The 18,069-nt window shown below is 41.1% G+C and overlaps 1 protein-coding gene across 1 annotated transcript in view; it reads right to left on the bottom strand.

Moving 5' to 3' along the window:
* Positions 1–18,069, bottom strand: part of trappc3 (trafficking protein particle complex subunit 3) — a 787,905-nt gene that overhangs the window by 365,586 nt on the left and 404,250 nt on the right. The window lies entirely within an intron of this gene.

The raw sequence follows: 18,069 nt of genomic DNA, 5'->3' as shown, positions 1-18,069 counted from the left end.
TGGGTACTCCCCCACACAAAAAAAATAGCACTACACCAACTATCAGTAATTACTATAATGTATTTATTATGATGGAATTTTAGAGCATGCTAGCAAAATTATAATAAGTCTCCTATGACTCCACACTGCCCGCCTGATTATTTTGAGTTTTTCAATGTTTTCTAGTAAGTTTAGAACTAGTTATTAAAACTATTTTAGTTTGTGTATTAGTTCCAGTACATTATCATCATTATATGACAAGAGAACTTCTCTCATGTCATAATTGCAGTTTTGTTGACATTTCAGTTTATGTTAATGTTAAGAAGGAAGGAAAAAGACTGCAACTCCCTATGGGATTGACAACACATAACCCCTGTTCTTGTCAATCTGCACTGGCTACCAGTGAATTATAGAATAGATTTTAAAATTCATCTTTTTTTTTTTTGAAAGCCAAAAACGGATTAGCGCCACGGGTACATTGCTGACCTGCAAAAGCCATATCTTGCCCCCAGGGCACTCAGGTCATCATCTAAACAGCTCCTCTCAGTCCCTTAATTGGCTGCGACTCAGGCAAGGCCCCAGAACCCAACGGTTGCATTGAAGCACATTGGACATACTGGCCATTCATAGGTGCTGCAGCTCAAGCGGCTGGGGCCACACTGTACATGAACGAGCGAAACCAATGGGCTCGACTCACAAGCTTGCGCACAGGGCTGCGCACCGAGGTGACGCAAAACGCGTCACCGAGGTGATGCAAAATGTGTCGCAGAAGCCCCAAATAGGCCTCGCCCATCACATTTCCCAACCCGGAAGAAGGGGTGATTTCGGCCCATGCGCTGGGTGAGCAACTCAATGCAGGTGGATGGGAGGGGATATCTGGTGCCCCCTCTATTATTTTTTAACTCTATGGTCTCAGGTCCTTAAATGAAATCCTCATTTCCTACACGTGCGTCCTTTCCTTGCATGTTAGTCCCCCCCACTGAGGAAACATGTAGGAAATGAGAATTTCATTGATCCTAATCCTATTTCCTATGTCCTTCAAGAAAAATGGCCTAAGTAATTCTACTTCCTGTAGGAGCCAGGATGTAGGAGATAGGACAGATCAGAATAAGGACCTGAGACGAAACCAAAAGCACGACTAAACACCAAAGGTGACCGGGCTTTCTCTGTAGAAGTCCCGAAATATTGGGGACTTCTCTAAATATAGTCTCCCGTCCCACATTAAGTCCTGCCTCACCATACCATAGACGTTTATATAGGACTTTTCTTTCCACCTTTCCTTCCAATGCATGGAAGGGTCTTAAAACAACTTAGTCACAATGGACATAGAGAATGTATTTATTAATGTCGACCACCAGGGAGGCTTAAATGCTTTGACCCAAGTTTTGATAAAATGTCTGGGACTGTATACCGACTCATTGTTCAACGGAAGTTCTTCTAAAAAAAAACATCTGTGTTTGAGAAATGTCTATACAGGTAATAACATGGCAGAAAATCCCTTTCATAAGGTCACCAAACATTTAAAATTCACCATTAATCATGATGTGCTTTAATCAGCTTTTGGACATGTTCTGCATAAGTTCAGGATATTAGTGACAGACCTGTATAGAAAAGAAACTGACAAATGTTCATGGATAATCATTCCAACCATTCCACCTTAGAAAGCCTCCTCATCAGCCAGTTTAGTCATATCACGAGAACCTGCACTAAAGAAAATGACTTGCAGATGAATTACATTATAGATTCAGGGAAATAATCTATAGGTAATTGGCTGCCCGAGACATTCAGCATTGTCACACACGCCTTATCAAAAAGAAAAACTTCCGCCTACAAGTAATGTTGTACTGTGGGTGCTTCTGCTCTGGGTAAAGACTTTGAAAACTAACTAACTAATTAACTAACTAACTTATACGTTTTATTATAAGTAATATCATTTATTTATTTATATGGAAACATTGTTATATTTTGAGCTCTGATCCACAAATCAAAAAATAATTCAAAGAGTTAGCAGGGAATTATCAGTGTGGTTCATGCAATTTTAGATTCAGGTGTGTGCCATATACACCCAGCCGTTAACAGGAAAAACAATTAAAGGTGCACTATATCTAGCACAGCAAGACATTTAATCTACCTTATCAAATGTCTATGTGGCTTTGTAGTATATAGTAAAAACACAAACAGCACAAAAAAACGATAGCAGAGTTTATCCAAGAAAGTTGGAATTTAGGGGTTATTCATGAGTTTATCAGTGGTTCTCAAAGTGGATTTCAGGGACTCTCTGGGTTCCTTTAGGAGGGTTTAAATTGACCCCTACAAGTATGTAACTCTGACAGTATACAAATGGAACCAAATGGACCCTAACGGGTCCATTTGGTTCCATTTGTATACTGTCAGAGTTAAGGGGAGACCTTGAAATGTAAAAGTTTGAGAACCATTGGAATAGATGACGATGGAATCCTGGTGATGACAAGGGAGTGGTGGAGTGGGTAACTGGCATCCCAGTGCCAGTGACGTAAAACTACTCATAAAGTATTGATAGTGACACTTTAGGTCTATGAATAGGACTAACGTACGCCTAATTTTAGAAGTTTGAGTGAGCTGCCAAATGTGCATTCTGTTCGCCGTGTGCATAAAATGAGAACAAACAGGCGTGCTGGGCAGGTGGGCATTTTAAAAGGTCCTGTTCCTGAACTTCAGCTAAAATAGCTCCAATAGTATAGTACTAAAATGAATGACCATACTACTACAGTATATAGCACACTCAATGTGATTAAAAGGCTCAATGCCAATTTAAGTGTTATTCATTATTATGGACTTGATTCTATCAACCTACATAAATCCTTCAGTGCAGTGGGTGTCATCTATTGTGAGGTTGTTAGTTCAAAGATGTATGGTCACTTGGTAACCATATAAAGCAGGGGTAGGCAATTGAGATAAGCCTAGGGCCAATATCACTCCCAGACATTCCATCGCGGGCGCGCGCGTGCATGTGCGTGCACAACACCAACATTTTTCGGGTCTAATTCGGGTCTAACTCGGTCTAATTCTGGTCTAATTTGGGTCTAATTCGGTTCTGTTTGACCAATATAAATCAACATTTTTTCCGGTTTAAATATCAGCACAGGCGATTTTTCTGGTGATTTTTTTTTTCTTCTCCATTTTCCTCTAATCTAGCTATAAAATGTTATAAATCCTTTAAAATGCATCGTGTTTATGAGTGCATGATTTCAAAAGTGGGTTCAGGTTCTATGAAATAAGTATTTATAATTATTTTAACATTAATTTTTAATACTTTTTTATAACACTTTTCAGTAAATCATTCATACTGTATCTTTCTGTATTTGGATATAATAGATATAATAGCGGCCTATATGTGAGACTATCAGTCTGATACTGTATAAAAATAAAATCCCTCCCCCGAAAAAAAAATCAAAAAATATTTTTCTAAAAAAAAAAATTATCTCACGGGCCAGATATTATTTCTGGGGGGCCAATTTCGGCCCGCGGGCCGCCTATTGCCGACCCCTGATATAAAGGCTATAGTCAGTCCCGCAACTGGCCCAGGATTCGGATCCAACCCGAGGCTCCTTGCTGCATGTCATCCCCTCTCTCTCTTCCACATTTCATGTCTCTCTTTCACTGTCACTATCACAAGTAAAGAAGGAATGCAAAATAAATAATATAAGAAAATATATACGTATAAATATGTTGTAACCAGTATTGCATCAAATGGCAATGAAGTTATATTTGGCAGAAATGTTCTACTCTAAGGAAGTGGTTCTCAAACTTTTTCATGTCAAGGACCCCCAAATTGACACTTATTAGCCAGCGGACCCCCATTTGAAAAAAGATATGCCAGGGACCCCCATAAGAGAAGTTCTACTCTAAGGACAGTGGTTCTCAAACTTTTTAATTTCAAGGACCCCCAGTTTGACATGTATTAGGCTACGGACCCCCATTTAATGGCATTTCTATCTCTGGGACCCCAATTTATATTGTAAAATCAATGTTAATTTAACTCTGAGAGTGTACAAATGGAACCAAATGGACCCGTTAGTCCATTAGGTTCCATTTGTACACTCTCAGAGTTACAGACCCGTATGGGTCCATTTGGTTCACTATGCATCACTTAGCTGCGGACCCCCTGGAACTCCCTCAAGGACCCCTGGGGGTCCCCGGACCCCACTTTAAGAACCAATGCTCTAGGAGATGCAGCATGCGAGGGATTCAGCTGTATATACAACAGTACTGTATATGAACCCATAGCATAAACACAATTAATTCAGACATGCGGTGTCTGGAGAATAGCAGCAGGAGGTTAGGGTGGTGAAGGGAGTCAAAGGCAACGCATCCGGCATTAATGATAAGCAGAGAGAATGAGCGCGAGCTGTCAGTTCATAAAGACCACCCTGGTGACTTGTTTGAGGATGATTAGCTGATGATTCGCTGATGCGTAGAAACTGCAGCACGTGAATGGAACGCTGATCGGCTGATGCGCACTTGACTTCTGTGTTCTGCCTGAACTAACACGGCGCTTTAATTTCCGTCAAGCTCCAAAAAGCTGACGAGGGCATAGCTGCTCCTATGCAGCAGCCGCGGCTTCAGAATCACGTTCACACGTACCATTTGGCGCCTTGTCGTGGTGACGAATGTAAACAAAAACATTGAGTCAAGATTGGATTATAGGCCGATCGAAGGTGATCAGTGTGAACCTTCCTTTAAGCTGCTCTGACAACCTGGCCACAGTACTGTCGGAGGCATCATTTCAGAATAAATCAGAGGGTGGCAACTATAGTAAGTAACCACACAAGCCATAAGGCATGTAGAAATGGCAAAAATAGCAGATCTACAAAGTCCGATTTTTGTAAATATTATACTAATATTATAATTACATAAAATGGGGATGCCAGGTTGAACGTAGCTAGTGAATTTATGGTAGCAGACAAGAAAACGCATCTACAACGTGTGTCACATATCACATGTATATGGATGGGCGTGGATTGGAGACGTTTGATTTAAAATCAGGTTGATCTTATCTGCATTTTCTCCACCTGTTCAGAGATGGAGAAAATATGCACACGGGAACTGAATTTGAGGTTAAATGCGAATGCTGGTGGGTGGCAATTGCCATCCACTGGGACCCCAAATGATGCCCCAGAGTACTGTCAAACAATGTTTAGTCAGGAACTGGTGCGAAACACCAAGCGATGCCTGTCTGTCGGTCACTGCTGACTATGCTCCATTTTAGAAATTGATTCAGAGAGTCCAACTGTGGGCACAGGTGATTAACTTTGGCTAATGATAATGAATTGGCACTATAATGGCCCACCAGTACCACTGCCACACAATGCACCACCGCGCACTACCACCACACATTGTCTTGAAGCACATTGACACTGAATCCAGATCTGAGTCTGTGGATCCAGCCCGGATCTTTTCCAAATTCAAATAGTAACATTAACAGGAAGTTGACATTATGTCATTCTGCAAGATGCTAGCTGTCTATAAGACTGTCTGTCTGTCTGTCTGACTGTCCGGGGCTAATCCTGCAAAACACTGGACCGATCAGCACCAAATCTTTTCACCATGTTTTATACTTTGGCATCCTTTCACTTTTCACTTGGAGCTCGGATTGGGATGAAACAGTTTTTCCCGTTTTATATTTTTTGACATATTTAACTGGCAAGTCAATGGAAGTTAATGGCTAATCAGGTTGGGCTGAAACCTTGACCTTTTTATATAAATATTTATACATTTACATTAAGTAAATTGTCAATGGGCCTCGCGGCCCAGAGCCTCTGGTAGTCAAGGGCCCCTGTGGCAGCGGCCCCATTGGCCCGGTCCATAATCTATCCATGGTGTGTGTGTGCCTGTGTGTGCCTGTGTGTGAGTGAAATGACCTGGTGTGATCTCCTGCTAGCCTTGTAATGAAAAGCTGTTTCTTCTCAGGCAGAAACTTTGTGACCCCAATATCCTTTAAACTTATAGTAAACAGCTGAGGCCCTGCACCGGGATGTCTCTCTCAAACACAGTAAACGGACGAGGAAAAGGAGGAAGGGGTTGCCTTCAACTTTTCTATCATCTGGACCTGGTTGTTTGTGGGCCCCCTCCTACTTCTCTCTCTCTTTCAGCTGGTGAATCAGAGATGGAGAAAAACAAAAACAAAAACGAGTGAAATAGTGTGGAAAGAAAGGCTTAGAGAAAGGCAGCCGCGACAGAGGAAATGACATTTTGCTCAGGGCAGGCGGCCATTCTCGTTCAGCTGATGAGATGGAGGAGGAGGAGGAGGGGGGGGCATAGATGGAGTGAGTAAAGAAAAAAGACATGTGTGAAGGAGGAAGTGCAAGGTTGAGACAGGTCAAAATGAAAATGACAGGGGGCAAGTTGGTGCTAAATGTACAAAATGTCTGTCTGTCTGTCTGTCGGTCTGTCTGCGTGCGTCCGTGCGTCGTCTCTGAATCCCCACCCCACCAGTGGTGGAAAAAGTACTAAAATGTTTTACTTTACCTTAACCATTACCATATTAACCATTTACCATATATGCAATGATATTGCATTCAAGTTTGGGGGTGTGACTCTGCTCTTGTGATATTACAGATTCTCTGTGCAAACATGACACAGATCTTCAATCACAAAACCCCCAGAGCAGACCATGAATACATAAACATTGAACCTTCAATGCCTAATTAAACTACCACATATCATAGTACAATCCATAGGAACCTCAGTACAATACACAGAATCATAGTATAATCCATAGAACCACGGTACAATACACAGAATCAACCTATAACAATATGAACTAAATGCCACAGGGAGGAGGCCGGGGAGGTGGAGGGAATTTGAAAACCTACAGCTGTACAACCTGCAATGACAGCTAAGCATGTAGAATGAACGGAGAGCAGAAGCTGCTTAAATGACCCGCCAGTGTTGCACTGTGGGTATGAGGGCGTGAGTGAGTTGGCTTGTAGCGAATGAGAATGACAAGAGGTTGAACGTACTGCCTTAAAGGAGTACAACTGTATAGCTCGTAAGCGAATGAAGGGGGGGTCCGGGGAGAGTGAATGAAGTATATAAACATTCTGCCTTCCGTGTCTACATGAACTATCGTTACACTGAATTAAATGTACTTAGTTACTTTACACCACTGCACCCCACGCTAGATTGTCATTGGTTTTGATGAAGTAAATGTCAGATCTGAGGCTAATGGGGAGTGATGAGGACCTGTGATAAATGAAAAATAAAAAAAGGGTGTCGTGGAGCCTAAGGCTTGATGAGCCTTGTTAAGTACGAGCGTGTTCAGTTATCTACAATGAAATGCAATATCTGACATCTGTCTTGGTTCCAAACTTTTGAAGAACTGAAGAGATTCTATCTGAATGAGATGTAATAGAGTGTCATTTACTCAGACATCTGACGAGAGATCGCTGGGATAAAGACACCGCTCAAAGCTTTTGTTCTTAACTGTCTTAAGGCATTCAATCACTGGATAGCCTTTAATCCACATATTATGAATAGTAGATTTGCCTTTTGCCTCTGCCTACAATGTAATAATCAGCAAAGTATTCCTATTTTAACCCTTTAAGACCGGGAACGCATCTGTGTCATTTTAAGATTTCTTTGGCTATTCTAAAATAGTGAAAATGTGTGCAAATCTTTGAATATATATATTTTTAAAGCGAACATTTTTAACGTACAACATCTGGGGGTCCCTGGAACAAAGTATTTTGAGATGGGGGTCCACGGCCAAATATATATATTTTTTAAACTGTTAGGATTTAGAAGACACTTTAGAATCCCCAGAAGCAAAGATTTGAGTTACAAATATTCACTTTTTTAAAAAAAATGTCCACAGCTCCTGTGAGTGATTTCTCCCACCTTTTTGCTTCCACACTTTCCAGTCTGCTCCGGGATTTTGTTGGAAATCAATTACAAATTGAATTACAAATTGACGCAAAGGGAGGCCAAGACAGGTTGGATTAAAGCTACGCGTAAAATAAACAAAAAGGTTTTAAATGGTGCCTTAAAGATTTTCACAAGGAACCATTCCTTTATAATGAACCACATAAAGTGCTTAGAGAACATAGTGGAGCGGCGTGGCGCGATATATCAGCCTAATCGTTCCCTTTTGTGATTAAAGCGCCAAATTTGGCAGAAGTGTTGATTGATATATTGGGAACAAAACTGGATATTGGGCCATCACAAATTCTCACCCTGGTGGGCGTGGCAGCCATTTTTCAAAATGGCCACCAGCGGTTGATCAAATCTTCCTAGTTTTTGTCCTAGTAGGCCGAAATGTTGCTCAAGTATGCGAGTATGAAGGTGTGTGGGTGTGGTCATGTTAATTACCTAAAAGGGGGCGTTGCAATGGGAGTGGCCTAGATAACAGCTACATTTGGGAGAATTGTTCAAATGGTAATACAAGCGGGACATTTGGTACAAATCATCTTTGGAGATCACGTTTCGATTTAGGAAACCGGGCCACTCATAAATCAAAGATGGCAGCCATTTCTTTTCAAGATGGCCACCAAAAGACTGTATTTTCATTTCTGCATATCTTTACCTATAATTATATGAGGTCAATTACTTTATCATCAATTTAAAAATAAATGGGACCATAATTTCGCAAAACGCATATCATGGTGATTGAAAGAAGACTTTAAACTAACGACTGGAAGCATATATTCATGACGATGTTTATTAAGGTAAGAAAATCAAGTCTAAAGTTCGTCAAAAACCCACCCACTTGAATGGAGAAAACATCTTTCTGACATCAGCAGGGCTAAAACAGCGAACCTACTGGCCATTCATATGAACTTTTACTTCCTACAGGTATATAGACTATTTCAAAGCAGGAAGCTGGGCCCTTGGAGCCCGCAGTACTACTGCAGGTACTGGTGTTAGGTGTGAAGATGAAGATAGAACAATGCTGTGTGGAGCTCAACCAAAGACAGTGTGTTGAAAAGATGGAAGGAGCACTTTGAGGAAACAGATAGAGGAAAGTGTCAGGAGTTATTTGTAACAGAAGTATACCTGTGAGAGGGAAGATGTATAAGACGGGAGGGGGACCAGCCATGATGCTGTACGGCTTGGAAACGGTGGCACTGACGAAAAGACAGGAGGTGGAGGTGGCAGAATTGAGGATGCTACGATTCTCATTAGGAGTGACAAGGAAGGACATCATCAGAAATGATTACATTAGAGGATCAGCCCAGGTGACAAGGTTTAGGGATAAAGCGAGAGAGGCAAGGTTGAGATGGTTTGGACATGTGCAAAGGAGGGATGAGGGGTACATTGGGAAAAGGATGCTGAAGATTTAGCTGCCAGAGGAGAAGAGGAAGGCCAAAGCGGAGGTTTAAGGATGCGTTGAGAGACGACATGCAAGTGGCTGGATTCAATGAGGAAGACACAGAACCAGATTTTGTTTTGCTTTAATCCCTAAGTTTGACTGTGAGCACAGTTGTAGGGCGTGTTTCTGAAAAGTTTTAATTTAGATGGTTATAAATGGTAACTCCTGTTTGAAAATGTTCAAAAACATACTATGGGAGTGCTATTTGATGATCTGGTGATTGACCTCAAATGATTATAGGCAAAGATATGCAAAAATGCAAAAACAAATTTTGGCGGCCATCTTGAAAAAAGGCTGCCATCTTTGATTTAAGAGTGGCCTGGTTTCCTAAATCAAAGCATGATCTCCAAAGATGATTTGTACCAAATTTCCCGCTTGTATCACCATTTGAACAATTCTCCCAAAATGTTGCTGTTATCTAGGCCACTCCCATTGCAACGCCCCCTTTTAGGTAATTAGCATGAACACACCCACACACCTTCATACTCACATACTTGAGCAACATTTCGGCCTACTAGGACAAAAAATAGGAAGATTTGATCAACCGCTGGTGGCCATTTTGAAAAATGGCTGCCACGCCCACCAGGGTGAGAATTTGTGATGGCCCAATATCCAGATTTGTTCCCAATATATCAATCAACACCTCTACCAAATTTGGCGCTTTAATCACAAAAGGGAACGATTGTCGCGCTACGCCGCCGCACTAACATTAGAAGAAATCTTTCATAAGCTTCGTTGTTAATAGAGAGCTTTTTACGGGGCCAGAGCTCTGCTCTGGACACGTATTGTTATTCGCATTATTCTGTCACTTCTGCCACTTTTCGCAGTTCTGGCTGAACCGTGCAGTCGCTTTTTACGAAACTCGGCCATATGGTAGATGGTCATGAAAAACAATCAAGAAATAATTCTCACAATCTTTCGTCCAAAGGTGGCGCTATAGCACTCAATTGAAAATGGCAACTTTGAACAGGTACAACTCATGCCCTGTTTGACCTACAGCCATGAAACTTGGATACACATATGCGTCTCCTCATGCTTAACAACTTTCACACTCTGACTTTTGACCTCTGACCTTTAGATCTCCCACCATTTTGAATTATATGAAAAACAGTCATTGGCTCCTAACTTCTGCATTTTTTCACTTATGGAAAATCCGTTGGAAATTTTTGTAGAAAGTGATCCAAAGTTCAAGTACGAAACGTTTCGTGCAGATTGCTCAAAAATCCCAGGAGGAGATAGATTTTAACTATTACAGTTTTATGAAAATTATTCATCTGTGCCTAAAACATACATGCAGACTCACATTTCTTTGAAACTTTGCAGAAATGTACAGGGTCATTCCAAATATCACTGAAACCAATCTTACTCCAATTGGCCAAAAGGGGGCGCTATAGCAATTTTTTGAAAAGGCAGACTTTAAACAGGCATAAGTCATGCCTCGTTTGGCCGAAAGTCGTGAAACTTGCTTACACATGTGCCTTGACTCATGAGGAACACACGTATCGATTTGACCATTAAGCTCCGCCCTTAGATTTTCCGCAATTTTGAGCAGTTTGAAAAATACTTGTTTTTGCCAGTTCTGGCTTAACCGTGCATACGCTTTTTACGAAACTCGGCCATATGGTAGATGCTCATGAAAAACTACCAAGAAATAATTCTCACACTCATTCGTCAAAGGGTGGCGCTATAGCACTCAATTGAAAGTGCCAACTTTGAACAGGTACAACTCATGCCCTGTTTGACCTACAACCATGAAACTTCGATACACACATGCGTCTCTTCATGCCCGACAACTTTCGTGGTCTGACTTTTGACCTCTGACCTTTAGATCGCCCACCATTTTGAATTATATGAAAAACAGTCATTGGCTCCTAACTTCTGCATTTTTTCACTTATGGAAAATCCGTTGGAAATTTTTGTAGGCAGTGGTCCAAAGTTCATGTGTAAAATGTTTCGTGCAGATTGCTCAAAAATCCCAGGAGGAGATAGATTTTAACTATTACAGTTTTATGAAAATTATTCATCTGTGCCTAAAACATACATGCAGACTCACATTTCTTTGAAACTTGGCAGAAATGTACAGGGTCATTCCAAATATCACTGAAACCAATCTCACTCCAATTGGCCAAAAGGGGGCGCTATAGCAATTTTTTGAAAAGGCAGACTTTAAACAGGCATAAGTCATGCCTCGTTTGGCCGAAAGTCGTGAAACTTGCTTACACATGTGCCTTGACTCATGAGGAACACATCTATCGCTTTGACCAGTAAGCTCCGCCCTTAGATTGTCCGCAATTTTGAGCAGTTTGAAAAACACTTAAACCCAGGATTTTTCAGCTATTTGCGTGAAACTGTATCATCTGTGTGATCTCCTTTTTCACAGTTACTTATCTGTTGGGCCAATGGCGTCTCCCTTAAATGAAGGCCTCACAATCTCAGGGTCGCCAGTTCAAGCCTCACTTGATGCAGACTTAATTTAAGTTGAATTGCAAACAACATGACTGTATCATTGAATACATGTGCAACTGTTAAAGGTAATGATGAAATGCTTCTTGGAGAGAGTATGTTTTTGCAATGTATGACAAACTTCATTGTGAAAATAACCGATCTACAATCTCAAAACTTTTCAGATAGCAACATGTTTCTGAGCTTGTAGATCGGCTGCTTTCACTGGTTCACTTTTATCTTCAACAGACGACCTCAGCCTGGACAAAGCTATAGCCCTATAGGTAGTGTCTCAGCCTGTGAATCCAAAGGTCGAGAGTTTGATTCCTGTCAATGGCAATAGGTTGAGATGTCAATGGGTGAGGTTTTTCACCTGGGATTGCCCCCCTGCGTCCTATATATGACCACCTCAGCTGGGTTGGGCTGAAAAGAATATTCGCCTGTTGGAATCATTTGCTTTGTCTCAATTTCAATCTATTCCCTTTCCATTTCTTATTGTGCTATTATTGCACTTTGCTTTTTGTCTGTCTGTCTGTGGATGGGTCATTCCACTTTTCAATTGCATTGCACAAAACATAACTGCATCAAATAATGCATGTGCAATTGTTAAAGATAACATGAAATGCTAATTTGAGAGTATTTCATGTTAAAGATAACATGAAATGCTTATTCAAAAGTATTGTTGTCAAAACTCTCTCTCTCTTCAATCTATTCCGTTTCCATGTCTCTCTCTCTCTCTATTCACTGGCCCCGTATTATCGCTGCTTGCAGCTATATTTACGGGGCCAGAGCTCTGCTCTGGACACGTATTGTTATTCGCATTATTCTGTCACTTCTGCCACTTTTCGCAGTTCTGGCTGAACCGCGCTGTCGCTTTTTACGAAACTCGGCCATATGGTAGATGGTCATGAAAAACGATCAAAAAATAATTCTCACAATCTTTCGTCCAAAGGTGGCGCTATAGCACTCAATTGAAAATGCCAACTTTGACCAGGTACAACTCATGCCCTGTTTGACCTACAGCCATGAAACTTGGATACACATATGCGTCTCCTCATGCTGAACAACTTTCACACTCTGACTTTTGACCTCTGACCTTTAGATCTCCCACCATTTTGAATTATATGAAAAACAGTCATTGGCTCCTAACTTCTGCATTTTTTCACTTATGGAAAATCCGTTGGAAATTTTTGTAGAAAGTGGTCCAAAGTTCAAGTGTGAAACGTTTCGTGCAGATTGCTCAAATATCCCAGGAGGAGATAGATTTTAACTATTACAGTTTTATGAAAATTATTCATCTGTGCCTAAAACATACATGCAGACTCACATTTCTTTGAAACTTTGCAGAAATGTACAGGGTCATTCCAAATATCACTGAAACCAATCTTACTCCAATTGGCCAAAAGGGGGCGCTATAGCAATTTTTTGAAAAGGCAGATTTTAAACAGGCATAAGTCATGCCTCGTTTGGCCGAAAGTCGTGAAACTTGCTTACACATGTGCCTTGACTCATGAGGAACACACGTATCGATTTGACCATTAAGCTCCGCCCTTAGATTTTCCGCAATTTTGAGCAGTTTGAAAAATACTTGTTTTTGCCAGTTCTGGCTTAACCGTGCATACGCTTTTTACGAAACTCGGCCATATGGTAGATGCTCATGAAAAACTACCAAGAAATAATTCTCACACTCATTCGTCAAAGGGTGGCGCTATAGCACTCAATTGAAAGTGCCAACTTTGAACAGGTACAACTCATGCCCTGTTTGACCTACAACCATGAAACTTCGATACACACATGCGTCTCTTCATGCCCGACAACTTTCGTGGTCTGACTTTTGACCTCTGACCTTTAGATCGCCTACCATTTTGAATTATATGAAAAACAGTCATTGGCTCCTAACTCACATTTCTTTGAAACTTGGCAGAAATGTACAGGGTCATTCCAAATATCACTGAAACCAATCTCACTCCAATTGGCCAAAAGGGGGCGCTATAGCAATTTTTTGAAAAGGCATACTTTAAACAGGCATAAGTCATGCCTCGTTTGGCCGAAAGTCGTGAAACTTGCTTACACTTGTGCCTTGACTCATGAGGAACACATCTATCGCTTTGACCAGTAAGCTCCGCCCTTAGATTGTCCGCAATTTTGAGCAGTTTGAAAAACACTTAAACCCAGGATTTTTCAGCTATTTGCGTGAAACTGTATCATCTGTGTGATCTCCTTTTTCACAGTTACTTGTCTGTTGGGCCAATGGCGTCTCCCTTAAATGAATGCCTCACAATCTCAAGGTCGCCAGTTCAAGCCTCACTTGATGCAGGCTTAATTTAAGTTGAATTGCAAACAACATGACTGTATCAATGAATACATGTGCAAATGGTAAAGATAACCTGAAATGCTTATTTGAGAGGACGTTTTTTCAACGTATGACATACTTCATTCTGAAAATAGCTGATCTACAATCTCACAACTTTTCATGGTTTGTGAGCTTGTAGATCGGCTACTTTCACTAGTTTTGGTTCTGAGGAGATGTACAATTTCTTCATTGGTAAATGGTTTGTGAACGAGTGATCTTAGTGTTAGTGAAACAGGGGCTTGGTTCATGAAAGAAGGCAAGAGTTTATGATCTTCAACAGACAATATAAGCCTGGACAAAGCTATAGCACTATAGGTAGTGTTGCAGCCTATTAGTCTGAAGGTTGAGAGTTCGAATCCTGTTAATGGCAGTAGGTTGAGATGTCCAATCAAACCATTATGTTTCCATCTCTCTCTCTCTCATCAATCTATTGTTTCCATGTCACTCTCTCTCTCTTCAATCTATTCCGTTTCCATGTCTCTCTCTCTCTCTATTCACTGGCCCCGTATTATCGCTGCTTGCAGCTATATTTTGTTCTTATTTTGCTTGCATCAAAAAGTCATACATAATGTAACAGCATGGCATTGAAAAACTCCTTTATCCGTCTCTAAATTACTTTTACGCAGAAGACAAATTTAGGTTTCTCACAAACTGACAATGAATATAGCCAGATAATTTAATACTGGAGAAGAATGAAGAAGAACCTGGTAATACTGTACTGTGCAGCCCCATCTTCTCTCATGCCTAAACATATGCACTATATGCTTTACCATGTCGTCTTCAGTCATTCAGTTCCTTGAATGGATGACGAGTCATTCCGCGTGTGCCGCATCCCTCAAAGCTCGCCCTGGGCTAGCAGCATGCACTATACCGTGAGTCTTCATTTTGTCTTCCACTAGCCCGCAACAGCCCCCCGCCCCCACCCCACAAACCCTCTATAACACATTCACTCTGGATCCATCTGTGTCCCCTGATCAAAGGGAAGTGGAGCACAAGGCCTTTAAGGACATCTCTGATTACCAGCGCCTCAGGCAATTGCCGCAATCAATATTCTCCCCATGGGCCGGGCCACACGCATGAACACGTGTCTTATGCACCGTACAGCGCTATGCTCAGGGAGAGGGATGGATCATACCATCACGTTCCAAACTGCCTACAGGTAGGTGATTTAGGAGAAATGGCAAGGGGGTGTGGGCATGAGCAGAGGTAATGTGGAGAATGAAACGTCAATATATCGATTCAATGTGAACTGAGATTTAGTCCCTACAAAGTAAAATGTGTGTTAATTTAAGTCTCTTTTTAATGATCCTCAGAATTCTGCATTTCCCTGCTGCAATAGATTATAAACAGTCCTTTTTACCAGTTTAAATATTTATAATGTACCCACTTAAATACCTTTTTGTAGTGTTCCAAACATAATGTTCCAAATATAATCACGTCTACTCTCCTAGTGAGTTTAACCTTTTACTTGACAGAAAGTCCAACCAAGCCATGGCAGTCAAAACACTGTCGCTCTGTAGGCGTTCAGCTCTCAACTGAGAACCTGCTGTCAACACTGACTCAACTGGCTGCTGACTTTAATGCCTCATTGGCTAAATTGGTTAATTCTACAAAAGCCTTAGTTCAGTCAGATAACTCACGAATAGATTGAACCAATATAATAGAACGAATAGATAGATAGCGTATGGGTCTTCCATGACACTGTAAACCGATCTGACCGATTGGGCTATCATTAAATGATAGCCCAATCGGTCAGATCGGCAATCGGCAATTTTCTTTCTCTTTTTTTTTAGACCTTTGTTTATCGGATCTTCACAGAAGCATTCATTGTACACATATCTCCAACATACAGTCATTGAATTACTTCATATAGATTGGGCTATAATTTTAGAAATATAACCTCCAAGACTGAAAACTATCTGATGGAGAAAATACCTTCCATTGACCAGGTATGATTTGCAATCACCACTGGTGTATTGGTCTGATTGGGCTATGATATTTGAAATATAACAAAACCAAGTCATCTAGAGGCAGAAATAAGCTTTCAGGTACAGTATAGGAGCTCCAAAACTGCTTATAATGGCATGTAAGGAGTTGTAGAGGTACAACCACTGGTCCATTGGTCTTATTGGGCTATGATGTTTGAAATAAAACCCCCAAAGAAAGAAATCAAATCATCTGGAGGCAGAAATAAGCTTTCAGTAACTAGGTACAGCAGGAGCTGCAATCACTTTCTGGCAGGAGTAAAACTGCTTTTAATGCCATAAGGACTTGCACAGGTATAACCACTGGTATATTGGTCGGATAGGGCTATAATGTTTGAAATAAACACCTCAAGAATGAAATCAAGTCATCTCGACACAGGAATAAGCTCTTAGTTACCAGGTAGGAGCTGCAATCACTTTCTGGCAAGAGCAAAGCAGCCCTTTTATGGCATAATGGCCTTTTACATGTATAACCACTGGGAAGACTGGTCTGATTGGGCTATAATATTTGAAACATAACCCTCAATGAAATCAAGTCATTTTGAGGCAGAAACAAGGTTTCAGTTACCAGGTAGGAGCTGCAATCACTTTCTGGCAAGAGGAATACTGCCTTTAATGGAATATAAGGTCTTGTACAGGTATAACCAATATCCAATATCATACCCGATTGTTTGACAAAGATAAAAGCAGCTGTAGACAGGCTAAACTGCACAAAATCGCTTTCAACAGCCTGTGCACGATCCTGCAGTCCCCAATCACTCTCTGGCAGGTGGTCACTTTTGCCCACAACACCTGAATGTACATACAACTACACATCCAATTTCTTTGTTGTCATCAGGTGCAACAAAATTAAAATGTGCTATGGAAAAAACAGGAAAGAATATCCACAGGAATAATATAGAACAAATAGAGACATTTCAAAGAACATCCATTTGGTGGCTGAAATACTGCATTCTTTAGCAAAAAAGTATGCATGATGTTAAATGCAGTATTTCTCAAGCTGTGGATTGGCAATTCATCCCCAGACACAACAATCTCTCGTCTCATACCTCCACCAACTTTGTCCTGGCTGCCACACAGTTTATCTTGGATTTGTTTTTACTATCAGCAGACACATTCATTTTAGATGAAGTGAAAATGCACTATCAAAGTAGTGTACACACATCCACACACAGAGAGGGAGAGAGAGAGAGAGAGAGAGAGAGAGAGAGAGAGAGAGAGAGAGAGAGAGAGAGAGATTGCATAAAGTAGATAAAGTACATAAAGTTAGCAAATATCTGTCACAAGTGCAAGACTTGCAAAACTTTTAAACCCCTTCAGTGTCTGTCCCTTCAAGATGATCCTCTTTCATGGCCCCTAGCATGAATAAAACAATTTGGGGGCAGAAATCTGGGTAAGTGCAGACAGACCGTACGTGCGTGCGTGCGTGCGTGCGCCAATAGTAATACTGTGTAGATGTTGAACCACTGTTGCTTGCCATAAGTTGCAAGTGTGCACATTCACAAAGACCTTCCAAGGTGATTTGTTACAGGTAACAGCATCTGCAGATAGTGGTTGGTAAGTGATACCAGTTGAAGGACTGAGAGCTGAGAGGGACATGTTATGGATTCTTGTTTTTTATAAAGTTTAAAAAACGTGGTGATCCTTGACAATATTTGTCTTCATCTCTCCCTTCCTGTTGCATCTATCTGTCTGTACAGTATGTCTGTCTTTCTGTCTCTCTTCCTGTTTCATATGGCTGCCTTGTTGTCTCTCTCTCTTCCTGTTTAATCTGTCTGCCTCGCAGTGTCTCTCTTGATGTTTCATCTGTCTGTCTTGCTGTCTCTTAGGAGTTAAATGTCTTGCTCAGTGACCTTCGACAGCGGCACGTAGCCTGAGAGGAACTGAGAGGAACTTTCACTATACACCAAGTGGGTGTGAGAGAGAGAGAGAGAGAGAGAGAGAGGGAGAGAGAATAGAGA

This window comes from Gymnoscopelus microlampas (genome assembly GCF_963454915.1).
Source record: "Gymnoscopelus microlampas genome assembly, chromosome: 15".
Classification (NCBI taxonomy): domain Eukaryota; kingdom Metazoa; phylum Chordata; class Actinopteri; order Myctophiformes; family Myctophidae; genus Gymnoscopelus; species Gymnoscopelus microlampas.
Note: the sequence above shows the minus strand (reverse complement) of the source record. Positions and strands in the feature narration are given on the sequence as shown.